The following is a 15,773-nucleotide window of genomic DNA, read 5'->3' as shown; positions in this document are numbered from 1 at the left end:
AATGTCATCTATTTGATTTTATCCAATTTGTATCTACCACATAGTTATATTTTTCCCTTTGACCTGTGATTAAATGAATTATATTAATACATTGGAACATTAGTAGACTGATTGTATTATCCTTTCTAAGAACTCCCAGAAAATAATCCTGCTTGATTATGTTTTGCTAGTTTTGTTTTGTTAGATTACACACATATTAAACTAAAATGTTCACTTCATTTTTCAAACATGGAATGTATCTTTAATACTCTTTCTTGTACTGTTTTTGTCTTGTTTTGGTAACAGAGGTTTCCTAGCCTCATAAAATAATTCAGAAATCTGGTATTCTATTTTTTACATTTGAACGCCTTGAAGATATATGTTTAAAAAAATTCACAGCAAATTTTAAATTTATCTTAAAATATATATATATGATCTTGGTGTTTTCTATTTAAGATAGGTATTGGGCATGTTATTTCATTACATCCTTGCTGTCAGTCTAACTTTATTCTCTGCTTCTTCTTTAAGACCTACTGATCTTTATATATTCTAAAAATCTTCTATTCTATTCTGATTTTTTCAGTGTTTTCTGAAACTGTATTTACTAAATAGTTCAGTTATAAATATATAAAACTTTGACTTAATTGTGTAGCTTTAACTGTTATCCTCAAATTAACTAGGAATTTGTCTTTTAATGATTTTTTAAAAACTTTTAACTGTGCTATTTAATCTCCTAATGTTTTATTTTATCTTTATCCTTCTTATTTCTTATTTTTATTTTATGTTTTCTGTCTTATACTGCATTCATCCTCTGCGGATGCTTAATTTTTGGTGCTGTTTTCATTATTTGAGTCTTTCAGTACTTCGTTACATGGTTAAGTATGTGGCAGCAGACTTTTTGAATCATTCATATTTTAAAATCTCTTTACCACTGTCCTACTACCACAGTGCCAATGAGAAGAGCAAATTGCCTACTATTTATTTGTTCAGTTATACATTTCCATCTTAAGTTCTTTAGTTTAGCCTACTTATCCATTAATGTGTGGGGAATTTTTAGTTCAATCAGTTCAGTTCAGTCACTCAGATGTGTCTGACTATTTGTGATCCCATGGACAGCAGCACGTCAGGCCTCCCTGTCCATCACCAACTTCCAGAGTTTACTCAAACTCATATCCATTCAGTCGGTGATGTCATCCAACTATCTCATCCTCTGTCGTCCCTTTCTCCTCCCACCTTCAATCTTTCCCAGCATCAAGGTATTTTCCAATGAGACAGTTCTTCATATCAGGTGGCCAAAGTATTTGAGTTTCAGCTTCACCATCAGTCCTTCCAATGGATATTCAGGACTGATTTCCTTTAGGATGGACTGGTTGGATCTCGTTGCAGTCCAACGAACTCTCAAGAGTCTTCTCCAACACCACAGTTCAAAAGCATCAATTCTTCAGTGCTCAGCTTTCTTTAAAGTCCAACTTTCACATCTATAAATGACTACTGGAAGAACCATAGCTTTGATTAGACGGACCTTTATTGGCAAAGTAATGTCTCTGCTTTTTAATATGCTGTCTATGTTGGTCATAACTTTTCTTCCAAGGAGCAAGCATCTTTTTATTTCATGGCTGCAGTCACCATCTTCAGTGATTTTAGAGCCTAAGAAAATAAAGTCTGTCGCTGTTTCCATTGTTTCCCCATCTATTTGCTGTGAAGTGAAGTGATGGGACTGGATGCCATGATATTAGTTTTCTGAATGTTGAGTTTTAAGCCAACTTTAAACTCTCCTCTTTTACGTTCATTAAGAGCCTCTTTAAATCTTCTTCACTTTCTGCCATAAGGGTGGCATAATCTGAGTAGGTGAGGTTATTGATGTTTCTCCCAACAATCTTGATTCCAGCTTGTGCTTCATCCAGCCCAGCGTTTCTCATGATGTACTCTGCATAGGAATTAATAATCTATTTTCAAATAATTTTCTTCACACAATAAATCTTGATTTATGAAAAATCTTAATGTAGAAAATTCTTTTCTTTCCCATTGTATCTTTGAGTGTTTGTGCCCAGGTTTCCCTTTCTATTCCCTTCTTTTCTCCAGAATAATAATTTCTTATATTTTCTTATTTTTACAGCACTCATTCATTTTTCTGCATTTTCACAATGATTTTTAACTCTGATGTGGCATTTTGTTTCCATCATTATTCACTTGTTTTTGTTTTTTTCTCAAGGAGACAATTAGCCCAGTTCAGTCGTTCAGTCGTGTCCGACTCTTTGCAACCCCATGAATCGCGGCACGCCAGGCCTCCCTGTCCATCACCAACTACCGGAGTTCACCGAGATTCACTTCCATTGAGTCAGTGATGCCATCCAGCCATCTCATCCTCTACCGTCCCCTTCTCCTCCTGCCCCCAATCCCTCCCAGCATCAGAGTCTTTTCCAATGAGTCAACTCTTCGCATGAGATGGCCAAAGTACCGGAGTTTCAGCTTTAGCATCATTCCTTCCAAAGAAATCCCAGGGCTGATCTCCTTCAGAATGGACTCGTTGGATCTCCTTGCAGTCCAAGGGACTCTCAAGAGTCTTCTCCAATACCACAGTTCAAAGGCATCAATTGTTCGGCTCTCAGCCTTCTTCACAGTCCAACACTCACATCCACACATGACCACAGGAAAAACCATAGCCTTGAATAGACGAACCTTTGTTGGCAAAGTAATGTCTCTACTTTTGAATATGCTATCTAGGTTGGTCATAACTTTCCTTCCAAGGAGTAAGCATCTTTTAATTTCATGGCTGCAATCACCATCTGCAGTGATTTTGGAGCCCCCCAAAATAAAGTCTGACACTGTTTCCACTGTTTTCCCATCTATTTCCCATGAAGTGATGGGACCAGATGCCATGATCTTCGTTTTCTGAATGTTGAGCTTTAAGCCAACTTTTTCACTCTCCTTTTCCACTTTCATCAAGAGTCTTTTTAGCTCCTCTTCACTTTCTGCCATAAGGGTGGTGTCATCTGCATATCAGACGTTATTGATATTTCTCCCGGCAATCTTGATTCCAGCTTGTGTTTCTTCCAGTCCAGCATTTCTCATGATGTGCTCTGCATAGAAGTTAAATAAACAGGGTGACAATATACAGCCTTGACGTACTCCTTTTCCTATTTGGAACCAGTCTGTTGTTCCATGTCCAATTCTAACTGTTACTTCCTGACCTGCATACAAATTTCTCAAGAGGCAGGTCAAGTGGTCTGGTATTCCCATCTCTTTCAGAAGTTTCCACAGTTTATTGTGATCCATGCAGTCAAAGGCTTTGGCATAGTCAAAAGCAGAAATAGATATTTTTCTGGAACTCTCTTGCTTTTTCCATGATCCAGAGGATGTTGGCAATTTGGTCTCTGGTTCCTCTGCCTTTTCTAAAACCAGCTTGAACACCGGGAAGTTCAGGGTTCACATATTGCTGAAGCCTGGCTTGGAGAATTTTGAGCATTACTTTAAGCGTGTGAGATGAGTGCAATTGTGTGGTAGTTTGAGAGTTTTTTGGCACTGCCTTTCTTTGGGATTGGAATGAAAACACCTTTTCCAGTCCTGTGGCCACTGCTGAGTTTTACAAATTTGTTGGTATATTGAGTGCAGCACTTTCACAGCATCATCTTTCAGGATTTGAAGTAGCTCAACTGGAATTCCATCACCTCCACTAGCTTTGTTCCTAGTGATGCTTTCTAAGGCCCACTTGACTTCACATTCCAGGATGTCTGGCTCTAGATGAATGATCATACCATCGTGATTATCTGGGTCGTGAAGATATTTTTTGTACAGTTCTTCTGTATATTCTTGCCATCTCTTCTTAATATCTTCTGCTTCTGTTAGATCCCTACCATTTCTGTCCTTTATCAAGCCCATCTTTGTATGAAATGTTCCCTTGGTATCTCTAATTTTCTTGAAGAGATCTCTAGTCTTCCCCATCCTGTTTTCCTCTATTTCTTTGCATTGATCACTGAAGAAGGCTTTCTTATCTCTTCTTGGTATTCTTTGGAGCTCTGCATTCAGATGCTTATATCTTTCCTTTGCTCCTTTGCTTTTCACTTCTCTTCTTTTCACAGCTATTTGTAAGGCCTCCTCAGACAGCCATTTTGCTTCTTTGCATTTCTTTTCCACGGGGATGGTCTTGATCCCTGTCTCCTGTATAATGTCACAAACCTCATTCCATAGTTCATCAGGCACTCTATCTATCAAATCTAGGCCCTTAAATCTATTTCTCACTTCCACTGTACAATCATAAGGGATTTGATTTAGGTCATACCTGTATGGTCTAGTGGTTTTCCCTACTTTCTTCAATTTCAGTCTGAATTTGGCAATAAGGAGTTTGATCTGAGCCACAGTCAGCTTCTGGTCTTGTTTTTGCTGACTGTATAGAGCTTCTCCATCTTTTTCTGCAAAGAATATAATCAATCTGATTTTGGTGTTGACCATCTGGTGATGTCCATGTGTAGAGTCTTCTCTTGTGTTGTTGGAAGAAGATGTTTGCTATGACCAGTGCATTTTCTTGGCAAAACTCTATTACTCTTTGCCCTGCTTCATTTCGTACCCCAAGGCCAAATTTGCCTGTTACTCCAGGCATTTCTTGACTTCCTACTTTTGCATTCCAGTCCCCTATAATGAAAAGAACATCTTTTTTGAGTGTTAGTTCTAAAAGGTCTTGTAGGTCTTCATAGAACCATTCAACTTCAGCTTCTTCAGCATTCCTGGTTGGGGCATAGACTTGGATTACTGGGATATTGAATGGTTTGCCTTGGAAATGAACAGAGATCATTCTGTCGTTTTTGAGATTGCATTCAAGTACTGCATTTCGGACTCTTGTTGACCATGATAGCTACTCCATTTCTTCTAAGGGATTCCTGCCCACAGTAGTAGATATAATGGTCATCTGAGTTAAATTCGCCCATTCCAGTCCATTTCAGTTCGCTGATTCCTAAAATGTCGACATTCACTCTTGCCACCTCTTGTTTGACCACTTCCAATTTGCCTTGATTTATGGACCTGACATTCCAGGTTCCTATGCAATATTGCTCTTTACAGCATTGGACCTTGCTTCTATCACCAGTCACATCCACAGCTGGGTATTGTTTTTGCTTTGGCTCCATCCCTTCATTCTGGAGTTATTTCTCCACTGATCTCCAGTAGCATATTGGGCACCTACTGACCTGGGGAGTTTCTCTTTCAGTATCCTATCATTTTGCCTTTTCACACTGTTCATGGGGTTCTCAAGGCAAGAATACTGAAGTGGTTTGCCATTCCCTTCTCCAGTGGACCACATTCTGTCAGATCTCTCCACCATGACCTGCCCATCTTGGGTTGCCCCTCAGGCATGGCTTAGTTTCATTGAGTTAGACAAGGCTGTGGTCCTAGTGTGATTAGATTGACTAGTTTTCTGTGAGTATGGTTTCAGTGTGTCTGCCCTCTGATGCCCTCTTGCAACACCTACCATCTTACTTGGGTTTCTCTTACCTTGGGCATGGCGTATCTCTTCTCGGCTACTCCAGCAAAGCGCAGCCACTGATCCTTACGTTGGACGAGGGGTATCTCCTCACTGCCCCCGTTCCTGACCTTCAACATGGGATAGCTCCTCTAGGCCCTCCTGCGGCCGCGTAGCCACGGCTCCTTGTAAGTGGAGTTGGTCCTCCCAGCCGCTGCCCCTGGCCTTGGGTGTGGGAACGTGAGGTAGCTCCTCCCGGCCGCTGCCCCTGACCTCGGACGCAGGGTAATTCCTCTTGTCACCGCCCCTGACCTTGGACACGGGTAGTTCCTCTTGGCCGTTCCTGCACTGCCACAGCCTGGCACTCTCGGCTGCTGCCCCTGACCTCGGATGTGGGGTAACTCCTCTTGGCCACCGCCCTTCAGGCGTGGGGTCCTCCTGGCTTCTGCCCCTAAACTCAGACGTGGGGTAGCTCCTCTTGGCAGCGCTTAATGTGCTGGTCGTCACAGCCCCAAGGAGACAATTAGTAATTTAATTTATTGTTTTACTAGTTCTTTCTGTTACATCTTTTTCTTCCTCCACCTGCCCCAACAGAATCAGTTCAGTTCAATTCAGTTCAGTTGCTCAGTCACGTCCGACTCTTTTCGATCCTATGAATTGCAGCACACCAGGCCTCCCTGTCTATCACCAACTACTGGAGTTTACTCAAACTCATGTCCATCGAGTCAGTGATGCCATCCAGACATCTCATCCTCTGTCGTCCCCTTCTCCTCTTGCCCCCAATCCCTCCCAGCATCAGGGTCTTTTCCAATGAGTCAACTCTTCGCATGAGGTGGCCAAAGTATTGGAGTTTCAGCTTTAGCATCAGTCCTTCCAAAGAACACCCAGGACTGATCTCCTTTAGAATGGACTGGTTGGATCTCCTTGCAGTCCAAGGGACTCTCAAGAGTCTTCTCCAACACCACAGTTCAAAAGCATCAATTCTTCAGTGCTCAGCTTTCTTCACAGTCCAACTCTCACATCCATACATGACCACAGGAAAAACCATAGCCTTGACTAAACGGACCTTTGTTGGCAAAGTAATGTCTCTGCTTTTGAATATGCTATGTAGGTTGGTCATAACTTTCCTTCCAAGGAGTAAGCGTCTTTTAGTTTCATGGCTGCAATCACCATCTGCAGTGATTTTGGACCCCAAAAAAGTAAAGTCTGACACTGTTTCCACTGTTTCCCCATCTATTTCCCATGAAGTGATGGGATCCCAACAGAATACATGTACTTAAATCTTACTGGTAACAAAAAGCATATTTCTAACATATATTTCTCTTGTAAATTCCTCCCCCTTACCCCAGAGCATCTCCTGATCCTCAGATGTTTTATGTGTTATTTAGTTTTGTATTATTATTGGAGAGAATAGTTGTGTGTCTGAGGAGTATTCAAGTTTAGAGAACAATTTTGAAGACAAGCAGCAGGGCAATGTTTTAGAGTTTTAGTCTTCTTGGCTTCCATAGCAAAATGCCATAGGCAAAATACTACATATAAATAGCTTTCACTATTCATTATGTGTGTGTGTGTGTGCCAAGTAATGTCCAATTATTTGCAACCCCATAGACTACAGCTCTCCAGACTCTTCTGCCTGGGGAATTTTCCAGGCAAGAATACTGGAGTGGATTATATTTCCTCATCCAGGAGATCATTCTGATACAGACAGCAAACCCCCATGTCTTGCATCTCCTGCATTGGCAGGTAGGATTCTTTACCATTGCACCACCTGGGAAGCCTCGCATATAGTATATATATGTATGCATCTCAAAATTCTAGAGGCTGAAGTTCTAGATCAGGATACGAGCATTGTTGGATTCTAGTGAAGGTCTTCATCATGGCTTGCAGATGGTTACATGGCAACACGTGCTCTCCCATGTCCTCACAAGGCAGAGAGAGCAAACTCCTGTCTCTTCCTCTTCTTCCTCTTATAAGTACACTAATCTCATCATGGGGATCCCATCTCTATGACTTCATTCAAGCCTAATTACCTCAAAAACGCCCCATCTACAAATACCATCACATTTGGAGTTAATAATTCACTATATATATATATTTGGAGGATGTATAAAAATGCAATCCAAAACATTCTACCTAGACCCCCAAAATGTCTGTTTTTTCTCACAGGCAAAATATATTCATTACATTCCCAACACCCCAAAAGGAGGTTAACTCATTCCAGCATCAACCCTAAAGTCTATCATCCAAAGTCATGATATAAGGGTGATGCCAGCAAAATGGTGGCATTGGCATTTCTACCTCTCTTGGTACACCCCAAGGAGCATCAATTTAAACAACTATCTGCACTTTCATGAGAGCCAGGGTGAGAGGCAGAAACAATAAAGGACATATTGAGGAAGGTAGGAAAGATAGATCCACGCCACTTCTATTATCCCTCTCTCAAGCCTGTGAAATCTAGCTGAAGAGAGACACCTTCCCCACAGGAGAGTAAAGTGAACCTGGCTTCATGGCAGACTCCAGAGCTAGCAAACCTGGGCACCAGGCAGAAACCCAAGGCCTTAGATGGCTCCCCAATGGGCTCCCACCAATCCATGTTCCCTCTCACACTGGCCCTTGTAGACAGCCTGAAGGTTCTTCAAAATGTTTTAAATAGAAATATATAAGATTCAGCAATTCTACTTCTGGAGAGTGACAACACTGTTTGCAAGACATATCTGTACCCCCATGCTTATTACAGTATTCTTAGCAACAGTCAAGACATAGAAACAAAGTATGTGTCCATCAATAGATGAATGGCTAAAGAAATGTGGTACACACACACACACACATACATGCAATGACACATTATTCAACCATAAAAAAGGTAAATTCTGCCTTTTGCAACAACACCGATGGACCTTGAAGGCATTATGCAAAATGAAGTAAAAAATACAGTATATTCTCACTTATATGCAGAACCTAAAATCCTGAACTCATAGAAATAGAGAGTAGAATGACAGTTGTCAAGGGATAGGGAAGTGGAGGAAATAGGAAGATATTGGCCAGTGGGTACAGACTCCCAGATTTCAGATGAGTAAGTTGGGGGGCTTTAATGTACAGCACAGAGACTATAACATAATGATGCTAATATAAATGTTAATTAAATGTCACGACCCAAAAATGTGTATATATTTATATATACATATGTATATATGCAGGAGTTTCCCTAGGGGCTCAGGGGCAAAGAATCCACCTGCCAAAGCAGGAGTCATGGGTTCAATGCCTGGGTTGGGAAGATCCCCTGGAGAAAGAAATGGCAACTGACTGAAGTATTCTTACCTGGAAAATCCCTTGGACAAAGCAACCTGGCAGGCTACAGTCCATAGGGTCGCAAAAGAGTTAGGCACAACTTAACAACTAAAATAACAAACAACATACATGTTATATATCTTTATGTATATATATTTATTGGAGAGGGCAATGGCACCCCACTCCACTACTCTTGCCTGGAAAATCCCATGGACAGAGGAACCTGATGGGCTGCAGTCCATGGGGTTGCGAAAAGTCGGACACAACTGAGTGACTTCACTTTCACTTTTCACTTTCATGCATTGGAGAAGGAAATGGCAACCCATTCCAGTGTTCTTGCCTGTAGAATCCCAGGGACAGCGGGAGCCTGCTGGGCTTCCATATATCGGGTCACACAAAGTCAGACATGACTGAAGCGACTTACCAGCAGCAGCAGCATATATATATATTTATAAAGTATAAGTATAAATATAAGTGTATTTATAAATATGTATATGAATGAAGGTGTTATTGTTTTGCAATATATATGTGTATCAAGTAATCATATTGTACAACTTGCAGTTACATATGTATGCTATATGTCAATAATATAGCAATAAGTAGAGAAAAATATTTTTAAATAATGTTCAATGTCTTTTCTAAAACATCATCTAAATCAGATATGGTTAGAATTTGAGATATGATTTGTCCTGAGGTAAAATTCCTCTCTAACTGTGAACATGTGAAACCAGACAATTTTATGTTTCCAAAATATGCTAGAATAGCATAAGATATAAGACATAAGATAGGCATTCCTGTTCTAAAAGGAGACATCACAATGACAGGGAAGGATGGTCCTCCAACTCAGTACATTTCATTCACTCAGTCATGTCCAACTCTTGCAACCCCATGGACTGCAGCATGCCAGACTTCCCTGTCCATCACCAATTCCCAAAACTTGCTCAAACTCATGTTCATCGAGTTGGTGATGCCATTAAACCATCTCATCCTCTTTCATCCTTTTCTCCTGCCTTCAATCTTTCCCAGCATCAGGGTATTTTCCAATCAATCAGTTCTTTGCATCTGATTTGTGGCCAAAGTATGGGGTCCACTGGAGAAGGAAATGGCAAACCACTTCAGTATCCTTGCCTTGAGAACCTCATGAACAGTAAGAAGTGGCAAAAAGATATGATAGGTCCTAAGAGAGTTCAAAACCTAGCAAGAAAAATACTATTAAGAATAATCCTTTTTGATTTGAGGCTCTGTCTTCTTGACCTACAGGGATGGCAGCTCCATTTTTCAGACCCAGTGGGTCTATCATACTATGCTTGCACCTCTTCTAGGCAGGATTGGTAGCCCCAAGACTCTAGGACACACTTTTCCCACAGCTCAGTTGGCCCTGTTCTATGATTCCAGATAGCCATCATCTGGTCTGCTGAAACTGGGGAAATGGACCCCCATCTCCACCTTTAAAACCACAGAGGCAGCCCTGAAGATCTCTGAATAATGTTCAGGGTCATTCCTCCTTGTATTAAAGAATAAGGCACATTTTGGCTGAAAGTGTTGATGATATAGTCTGGTATAGTCTAAGAAATCTGACAGTCTTCCTTCATTTTGTTTTTATTGTTTAGTTCACTAAGTCAGGCCTAATTCTGTTGAAACCCAATGGACTATAGCCCACCAGACTCTTCTGTCCATAGGATTTCCCAGGCAAGTATACTGGAGTGTGTTGCCATTACCTTCTTCAGGGGATCTTCCTGACCCAGGGATGGAACACACATCCCATTCATTGGCAGGCAGATATTTACCCCTGAGCCACCAGGGAAACCCCTCCATTTTTCTCCTCTCTCTTCCCTTCAGTTCATACTGCAGTTTTGTTGTTTTGTCTTTTCCTTGAAAGACTGATTTAGTCCAGTATTCACACCCACACTTGTTTCCTTCTCTTATGACTGTGTAGTCAACACTTAGCACTCTCTTCTGAACAGACTTCCTCATTTTTTGAAACAAGAATAGGCTGAAAGTTTGTAAACCTCCAAGTTATGTTTCCTTTTTGCTTAACAATTCCATCTTTAGTTTCATTCTCTACTGTCACATTTGATTATAAGGTGTCAGGAGGAGCTAAAACTATCCTTCAAAATTTTGCTTAGAAATCTCAGCTAAACATATAAAATTTTTGCTTTCAAGTTCTACCTTTCGCAAAAACACTAGAACACTGTCCAGCCAAGAGTTCACAACATTTTAATAAGAATTACCTTTCCTCCAGTTCCCAATAACATCATTCTCATTTCCCTCTGAGATCTCATCACAATCATCGTTAACATGTATATATCTACCAACATTCTATTCATAATTATTTATGGAAGCTCTTTCTATAATTCTCTTCTTTCCTTCTTGAGCCTTCACCAGAAACAGTTAATAGTCGCTTCATAGAAAAGTAAGGCTTTTTTACCTCAAAACTCTTTCAACCTCTACTCATTATCTAATTCCAAAGATGTTTTCACATTTTTAGATATTTGTTACAGCAACACCTCACTTCCAGTTGCCAAAATGTGTCTTAGTCAGTTTAGTTTTCCATAACAAAATGGCTAAAACACAGAAATCTATATTTTCATAAATCTAGGGGGTAGAAGTCCAAAATGAGGGTGTCAGCAGGGTCATATTCTGATGAGAACTTTCTTCCTGACTTGTAGATGGCCACCTTCTTGCTATGTCCTCACATGGCAGAGAGCCATGATCTCGTCTTCTTATTATAAGGACACAAATACTATCACAGGGGTTCACTTTCATGACTCAGTTTAAACTTAATTACCTCCCAGAGGCCCTATCTACAAATTCCTTCAAATTGGGATTCAGATCAGATCAGTCCCTCAGTCATGTCCAGCTCTTTGTGACCCCATGAATCACAGCACGCCAGGCCTCCCTGTCCATCACCAACTCCTGGAGTTCACTCAAACTCACATCCATTGAGTCAGTGATGCCATCCAGCCATCTCATCCTCTGTCATCCCCTTCTCCTGTCCCCAATCCGTCCCAGCATCAGAGTCTTTTCCAATGAGTCAACTCTTCACATGAGGTGGCCAAAGTACTGGAGTTTCAGCTTTAGCACCATTCCTCCCAAAGAAATCCCAGGGCTGATCTCCTTTAGAATGGACTGGTTGGATCTCCTTGCAGTCCAAGGGACTCTCAAGAGTCTTCTCCAACACCGCAGTTCAAAAACATCAATTCTTCGGTGCTCAGCCTTCTTCACATTGGGGTTAGGGCATCAATATATGAATTCAAGGGATACACAAACATTCAGTCCCCAAAATGTAGGGTTATTCTGTCCCTTGGTTGGGGTCAACATTCTCCTTTCCTGTTTTAAGCTCCTATGGCTGGGATATACATATATATATATATATATATATATATATATATATATATATATATATACTGAAATAAATATATAATTATAAATTTATATATAAATATATATTATTTATTATTGTCATTAAATAAATTAAAGGTGTTTCATGACAAAACCCTCTTCTATGGACCCTTTAAATCAGTCAGTGGAATTCCACTGAATTCTTGGCACATATATAAGTAATCTGTTTGCTTTACTGAAAAACTGATGCAGTGATCCCTAAAGACTAAGTAGTAATAAAAATTCTTACCTCACATTCTCCACACACAAACACACACACATATATCAAAGTTCCTGATTTGAATTTATACAGCTCTATTTAGCATGTACTGTTGTGTGTAAATTTATGACTTTTCCTAAGATTTTTCTTCCCCCAAATGTCTTAAGTCCAAATGCTTGGAATAACTCTTATATACTCACCACCTAAAAGATAATCACACAAATTTTCACAAAAATATATTATTGTACACCAGAAAACTAAAACATAAAGAATATAATTTTAAATGTATTAAAATATAATATAAAACATGAAAAAGTAATGCAATTGTTAGATTTTTTCTATCAATACACTACTTGTGTAATAGAACTCTTTTACCCCCAAATGAGCAAACACTTCCACAGTTAACAAGGTTCTTTTTGGAAACTATTAGTATCTTTTTTAATGCAGCCTTCCAAGTTTCAAATTTTTGGCTAATCTCCAGTACCTATATAGTCTGATATTTAATAGCTCCATGTTTTGTAGTCCCATCTTTCTACTCATCTAGTCACTAATTTTCAGTAAAATTACTGCTAATATGAAAAACCTGATTCAGTATACATTTTACTGTTTCAGCATTTTTATCTTTGAAGCAAATTGCTCATAATCCAATTTGTTTATGTCTAGACTTAACATATATATACATAAGCGCACACACACACACATAAATGTATATATACACATATACACATATATACTTTTCTGTAGGTCTTTGCTGGTAGCTCAGATGGTAAAGAATCTGCCTGCAAGGTGCGAGACCTGTATTCAGTCCCTGGGTCAGAAAGATCAGCTGGACGAGAGAATGACAATCCACTCCAGTATTCTTGTCTGGAGAATTCCATGGACAGAGGAGCCTGGCAGGCTACAGTCCATGGCTTGCAAAGAGTCAGACATGGTTGAGTGACTAATACTAACATGCTTTGCTATAACTATCATTTCCAAAATATTTTCAGTCTAAATTCACAATTTTTTTATTTTATTTCTCATTATTTTCCCAACAGTCTTGCTATCATCACTCAGGTAGACTTTACCAGTATACCTGTAGGGCCACCACTGTATTATTTATATGAAATTTACTTGCATGTTTTATCTCTCCAGTATTTTGTGGATAGGGATCACATCTCACTCATGTTTTTGCCATTTGGTGCAAGGTTTGTCACTGAAAATTTTTAAATGATCTAGAAATCTTCATGAAACATATGCTACAGGCTATAGGCCCTTTATTATCCTGAACATAGGGCTATTTGTGGAAAGAATTTATTTCAGTCCCTCAGCAGTAAGTGACAGCTTGCAGCAAGCCCCAGCAGGCAATAGCTGGAAGCAAAGTTTTCTGGACCAGGGGTCCTAAGCACTGGGCCACAGGAGCCAGCAGTTAGGGATAGAGTCCCCAATCCTTACCTCTTTAGTCAAGAATGAATTCAGGTGAGGAAGCAGAAGGTAAAATAAGTAAAGGAAAAAATTTATTGAAAAGCAAAGTACATGCAGAGAGGCGCATAGGTGAGCTGAGACAGAGAGTTGTGCCTTTGGGAAGTTAAAATCCTTTATAAAGGGGCAGTTTTCTGGGTCTTTGTCTTTTCTCAAGCCAATCATTTTGCTTTTCACCCCTCCCCCTTTTCCTGGTTAATGTGTATTATGACTCTCCCCTGGGGTGTACATACACCCCTCAGCCAAGATGAATCTTGAAGTGAAGGCTTTTGGGAGGAGCAAGATTCATTATGTTCTCAAATTATCCTCTAATTTTGACTCCAAGGAGTCTTTCTGTGCATGTGTAGTGTCTCCTTATCCTAAAGATGGGGGAGTGGAGATCCCTTAATCCTTTACTCAAAGAGAGTTTTGTCTCTCCATCCTTGCCATGATTATTTCCTTAAGATGTTTACAAGAGACAAAGACTGGGCATTTACCCAGTCTTTCTGTTTCTGTTGTTACTTCCATTTTGGAGGGCAAACAGGAGGCTGATTGTAAATTCCAAAACTGGAGCCCACCTATTTCTTGTCTCAGGAAATGCAAAGAGGAGGTTGGCTGATTGTAAATGTCCAGCCTGAAGCCCATCTAACTCCTACCTTAGAATTAGTGATAAAGATGTGGTTCATGGGGTCGCAAAGAGTTGGACACGACTGAGCGACTGAACTGAACTGAAAAGACAAAGAAAGAAAAAAACCCATGAAAATGGAATAAAGGAAGGTCCAAGGACCAGAGTGAGAACCTCAGGTAAAACAAACAGCCCTCCTGCCCATCCCAATTTACATAGGGCAGGCTCAGGGGGAGGAGAAAAAGACATAAAAAGAGGAGCCAAAATTGAGCCATGGGCTTCTCTTCTCTTGAAGTCTTTTGGACTGGCCTGCCCTCACACTGAGTTATAACACTGGTCCATCCATCACTTCAAATTTTTCTGTGGTGAGACAGAACCAAGGAAATTACACACTCCCCAGACATTACTATTTGGGTATGTCAATTAGATAGTAAGCAGCATTCTGAAGGGCAGAATTAATATTAGCAGAATTACTTTGCAGAGAGTTGTGGTCAAAATGAAGTTAAATATTTTAGCTATTAGAAACTGAATTCTAGTAATTAACTTTAAGTAGGGTTTAGGAAAAGATCAGTGGTAGATTTATATGATCCAGCCATAAGGAAGATTTGAAACTCTGTGTTTTTAGTGCAAAAACTCAATAGCTCATGTGAATGTTACTGAGTCTGAGCTTGCTCTAACTTGCTGTGCAAGAGGACAATGAATCCAAGAGATGAGGTTTAAGGCAAGCATTAAGACTTTATTCTGAAAGCAGGCTGACAGAGAAGATGGCAGACTAACGTCTCAAAATAACCATTTTGTAGGTGTCTGGATGCTAGGTTCTTTAATGGTTCAGGAAAGGGGAAAGGTGGGGGAAACAAAGTAAAAAGGCCACTTAATCTTGCAAATATCTCCTAAAATCGCAAGCCTCAGGCAGGGGGATGTGCTAATTTTGTCTTTCTTGCCATCCACAGGTGACAGGGTGCTGAACAAAGGCACTTTAGCTTAACAGCCAGGCAGAGGGGTAGGATTCTCTGAGGCAGGCCATTATGTGCAATTATAATAGCAAAAGATGCCAAAAACACATCTCTAGAGTAGAAGAGTCAACACTGACTGGTTACAAAAGCTCATTAGCAAGTCCACATATTTGTAAGGAGACTATGGCAATCTGGATATCTATTACTCTATCAATGTTTACTGCCCTATTTTGTGCATTCTCTCTGGGCTATCACTTTATATTTATATCTCTCATACTGGGCACATATACATGTGGATGAATGGATGTGCTTCTGTTCCATTATTTACAAAAACAGGAATTGGGTTATAGGTTCTCAAGCCCTGTTTTAATATTTGGGTTAAAAAAGTTTTTAAGTATCACCAAATGTTACCAAGGAAGTATTATGTGGAAAACA

The sequence above is a fragment of the Bos javanicus genome, chromosome 12 (assembly GCF_032452875.1).
Source record: "Bos javanicus breed banteng chromosome 12, ARS-OSU_banteng_1.0, whole genome shotgun sequence".
Lineage (NCBI taxonomy): Eukaryota > Metazoa > Chordata > Mammalia > Artiodactyla > Bovidae > Bos > Bos javanicus.
The sequence above is the reverse complement of the archived record's forward strand: the minus strand, read 5'-3'. Positions refer to the sequence as shown.